This window comes from Cajanus cajan, chromosome 5, assembly GCF_000230855.2.
Source record: "Cajanus cajan strain Asha chromosome 5, NIPB_CcT2T_4, whole genome shotgun sequence".
Classification (NCBI taxonomy): domain Eukaryota; kingdom Viridiplantae; phylum Streptophyta; class Magnoliopsida; order Fabales; family Fabaceae; genus Cajanus; species Cajanus cajan.
This window is the reverse complement of record NC_138521.1, coordinates 45,179,725-45,184,995: the sequence shown is the minus strand read 5'-3', so window position 1 is coordinate 45,184,995 and position 5,271 is coordinate 45,179,725. Positions and strand designations below refer to the sequence as shown.

Sequence of the window (5,271 nt, the reverse complement as noted above, 5' to 3'; positions counted from 1 at the left end):
TTGTGACCTTCTTGGAGTGTTTTCTTTGTGTAACCAAAAAGAGAAACATTTTGTGAAATGCTTTGAAAGAGATCATCATCATCACTACATTCTTGGGAGAGAAAGATTAAGATTTGTTTGGAATTCACAGTCTGAGTTGTTCAGCTTCCAAGTGAATTCGTTCCTTTAGGTCTTTCTGTAAAGTGTAAGGGAAATCTTGAGTAGGTGTCTCAAGTGGTAAGGAATTCTTGTAGTGAGTTTCTACAAGAAGTGCTTTCTTCACTACTACAGAAGACACATTTTACATCGATTTTTTTAGACATTTTACATCGGTTTTGAAAACGATGTAGATTCAAGCGATGTAAAAAGTGCAAGAAATTTTACATCGGTTTTGAAAACCGATGTAAAAAGTATCATTTCTACATCGGTTCTTGACATAACTGATGTAAAATATGCCATATTTTACATCAGTTATTGATAGAACTGATGTAAAATATGTCATATTTTATAAAATTTCATGTTGCATTATTCTCCCAACAGCAGCCATGTCGGCTGTCTGGCCGTCGGAACGAAATGATTGGTCATAGAAGATGGTGACGATAAGGAAGAAGATGATGAAAGAGGCATAGAGACCATTGCCCATCCATCCCAATATTCTGTACTAGTCAAAGAACAAATTCTTGGGTCCTTGTTGATACAGTGCTGGAAACTGCAAAGGACAGCAGCCCACAGCTCATCAATAATAGGTAGGATTATTCTAACATGGATGAAAAACATTGAAGACAGACATTTCAAGAGAACGAAATTGTAAACAAACTTCTGATGGAACATCTTGTTCAAAAACACCAAGGGAAATAACGGGTAATGATGTCAAAACAACATTGAACAAAATCATGTACCAGTCGTAATAAACCGATTGACCAGAGAAGCATGTGAAGGCCTTAAAATAGAATATGGTGAGGCCAAATGCAATATTCTTGTAGAAGAAATAACATATCTGCATGCATAACTGAACAGTTTAGAAAAGAAATACATGAATGAATTCATAATAAAAGGCAAGGCACCCAATGTGTGAGAATAATGATTAAGATGATTATTAATGAATTACCATTTGTGCAATCCTCTTGTAACACCAATGTCCATGGACAACCAGAAGCCTCTCTAAAAATCAAAACTGGGCAATCGCAATGTCACTAGCCATCACAGCCTGTAAGGAAGTTGAGAAATGTGATAGATTTTGACAAACAACTTTGACGATAATATAGCGTGTTACGGTATATGATTTCACAACTCATAATCTATACATTATAAACAGATAGATATACTCTTCTAACTAAAATTTTAAATTTCCTTTTTTATAGTCGAACATAATCACATTAAGACTTGAGCCACTTATTTAATATAATTTTTAAACAAAAAGTAAAAGATAGAAACCGAACAAAATACATAAGCTTTCGCCCAATGATGATTGTCATTTAATTAAAAATTGGCTTTTTATAGTAATTACTTTAATAATTTTTAATCTGATGAAGATATAAAAATTTTGCTACCAAGAATAAGAGCGTACCAAAACTAAACTAAATATCGTATGAATTTACTTATACTATAGGAGGACATAACATAATTTAGTATGCAAAGTAACAGACAAATTGTATTTGTGACAAACAATAATTACGGGTTCTTTCGCCAGAACTCAAAGTTATGATACAATTTATAATGTTATAAAAACTACCTATCTCCTCCCCACATCTCAATGCATTATACAATTGGGTAACATGGACGAACTCCAATCCAATTCAAAAATGTCTTCTATGCATTATAGCAGGAATAAATTGGTAAACTTAAATATTGATTAGTTTGACAATCACTATGTTAGCCCCATATTCAGAAGTCGGAACAAAAAATTGCCAAAGAGAACAAAGCTAGTATTATATATACATTTAACTTAACATATAATAATGAATGACTAAAATTAATTAACAATGAACAACAGAAAGTTTGCAATGCATTCCGTGTGACATTGAAAATTTTAGCTTTTCAATATGATCAGAATTCAAAAATAACTATGAAAGAACTATGAAAATAGCAGAATGCTAAGTAAGTTTCACATGAAGTGTCACATTTTCTTCATTTTATCATAGAAGAAATTAGCTGCAAATAATTATTAGCTAAGTGTGTGACATTTTCCTCATTTTATAGAAGAAATTACCCTGCAAATAATTACTGACAATGCAGAGAGAAGTTCACTTCTCTACTACATTGAATAAACACTAATCACACATGGCTAATAGAAAGGTTTGACAATAAGCCTGGTCCACAATCTAGCTTGAAAATGGAACCAAAACATGCAAATACAAACATTAGAGGTTCTCTCTCTCTAACCCATGTTATTTTTTAAAATATTAAAACTAAATAAAACTATAATTTGGTCTTGTATCTGAAACATAACAGATATGGCATTGCACTTAGCAATATTAAAGGTTAAAAAGAAAACCATCATTCACAGTGATAGTTTTATATGACATCATTATGCTTAAAGAGCCAGTCATGTAAGCCACTAACCTGCATACCTTCAACCCCACTGATTCCAACACCAATATCTGCTGCTTGAATCATGCCAACATCATTTGCACCATCACCTATTGCTAGAGTAGTCTTCCCAGTACCTTGTTTCACTAACCTTGTTACCTGATACCATAAAACAACACACAATTTTATTTCGCACAGTTGATATGTTGAGAGAGATTAGAAAAATACTACCTAGAAGTAAAATTGCTGTCGTAGAACAATAATTCTCTAGTAGTGCGTGGAACAAATATTGTTTGCCTATCTAATACAATTCACATTTGAAAATGGCTAAGTTCTAGCTTTGGGTGCAGCTTTAGTTGCTACTGCTGGTGCTCCAAACACATTCCAAAACCTCAATGTTTAATCCGCTGCTGCTGATGCCAGTATGCAACCATCTGGACTCTGAAGTAACATGACATTACACCAATCAGGAAAATACTCAAAAAATAAGAATCTAATCAGGTTTGTCACCCTTTAGAACAAAAATCTTAAAACAAAAGAAACCAATGATGTTCTAAAACCGATGTAGAATAGAGCGATGTAGAAAATATATACATTTTTACATCGGTTTTCTTGAGAATCGATGTAGATTGCATTTTTTTTAAAAAAAAAATTATGCTTATTTTTGCAACAGAGCCACAAAAAAATTATCACTTTGATTTCAGGCATATCTAGATTTTCAAGTGTCTGTTTTATTTTCAGCACTTGTTGCCTATATGGAGTTATTATGCCAATGATTCACATTTTGAGTCATGCAAATCAATACAACTCACTCACCCTGTAAAACAAACAAGAGAGCAAATTGAAGCATGGGCAGAATCATGTCCTGAATTGCTGAACTTATCCTCAATGGATTAGAAACACTTCAGACAATTTAAGCCTATAAACACGTACCATAAAAGACAAGCCCAACACAGGAAACAACGTATTATCCCAATATATCATTATTAATTAAGCACTATGATCTCTCTTTCCCAAAAGATTCATCTATGATAACACTACATATTTCAAATTTAGTAATTTAAAACAATATCAGCAAAAAATATTTTCCAAACTAGATTTAGATACCATGCTCGGTCAGCATAATATTCCATCTCCAAACGCATGCTTTCAGTAATTTCATACTGGTGTTCTTCACCCAAGTCAGACTTATCTGCCACTTCATCCTGGACACATGAAATTAATAATTATATAAGTTGATGATATAGCATTATAGCATGCATATTGAAACTCGAAAGTAGTCATAATAATTGTAGTGTGAAAGAAGAAAACCACACATGTTCAGAACTTTGACTAAAAATTATTCATTTTCATTTTTTAGCATTTATAATGAACTATCAAATACACAAGGGAACTATCGGACCTTAGATGCAAAATATATACCTCATACGTATTTGAAGTTTGGGAAGAAAAAGTAAGTTGATGAGACCTTCCATTATGTCTGGCAACAGAAGATCTGGTTGAAGATCCAGAAGCACGTATTGGGATAGGAGATGGGGATATTTCTCATACAAAATTAAAGTCAATTACATATTTTTCAATAGAACTACAAATAGCCTATTTCATGTCTGGTACAAATTTACATCAAAGTAGGGGAGGTAAAATAGATCAGTCCGATCCATTTAAGCTTATCCCATTGTTAGCTCATTAAAAAAATACTACTGTACTTAAAAAAATATGTATATATATAGCTTATCCAGAGTTTCAATCAAAACATATATTATGTTTGTTGTTTAACTATTAAAGAGTTCCTTTTTCCCAAGTCTAATTTCAAGTTCAAATTTTGTGAATAGGAAAAGCAAACTTAAGTTTTCCAACCATTGAGTGGGTTCTCCCTGCTTGACCGAAATAGTCAGGACCCAAAAAAATGTAAAGAATAATTATAATCCATTGTTAAACCACTAATTAAAAATGAAGTTTGTGTACTAGTAGTTAATTGACATACCTTAAGATACAGTCCTTTACCTTCTCTTTTCTTTTTTAAATACCTTTGGATATTGAACAATTTGGTGCTTTCTATTTTTAGCTAGATGGATCCATTCCAATCATTCTTAGGCTTCTACCTAGTAGTGTTTCTAACAGAAAATTTCGCAAGCAAATAGAAACAAAAGTACCTGGTCTTCAACCCAAAAGCCTCTCAGATAAATGGTGCATGTCATTACATGTGTCACCCAGATGATTAATTGAGCCACTATATATATATGCCCCCCACAATTAGGGATGGCAAATATATTCGTACCAACGAGTAATACTCGAACCCATCCCGACTTTGACGGGGAATACCCAGTTTGACCAGGTACGGGTACGGGTAAAACCCGATATATTAAATCGGGTACGGGTATGTACTTACCCGCCCGTACCTGTATCTGTACCAGTCCCCGTTCTCATTTTTAATTTCATATTCACTTTCAATTTAATTATATTAAAAAAATTTAATATATTTTTATGTGTGATTATTTATTATAATATGAGATAAAGAAACAACCTAATTATAATTATAATATAATAAAAAAAATATCATTTTTCTTTTACAAAAAATAAAAAATAAAAAAAATTGACGGGTACGAGTGCGGGTACGGGTATACCCGATACCCGACGGGGACGGGGATAGGGATGAAAATCTATACCCGACGGGTATGGGGACGGGGATGGGGATGAGTTTAACTTGCGGGGACGGGGACAGGTATCATGAAACCCGTACCCGCCCCGCCCCGTTGCCATCCC

The 5,271-nt window shown here is 33.3% G+C and overlaps 1 long non-coding RNA gene across 2 annotated transcripts; it reads right to left on the bottom strand.

The window, feature by feature from the left end:
• Window positions 1-299: 299 nt before the first annotated feature.
• LOC145957751 (uncharacterized) lies at window positions 300-4,522 on the bottom strand. Of its 2 annotated transcripts, XR_014433754.1 has the most exons (4): window positions 3,931-4,522; window positions 2,542-3,713; window positions 1,088-1,186; window positions 300-976 (listed from the first exon to the last, which is right to left on the bottom strand). It is a non-coding gene; the product is annotated as an uncharacterized LOC145957751 (long non-coding RNA). The 2 variants fall into 2 exon arrangements; XR_014433753.1 differs by having other exon boundaries at window positions 300-1,186.
• Between the last annotated feature and the right edge of the window lie 749 nt (window positions 4,523-5,271).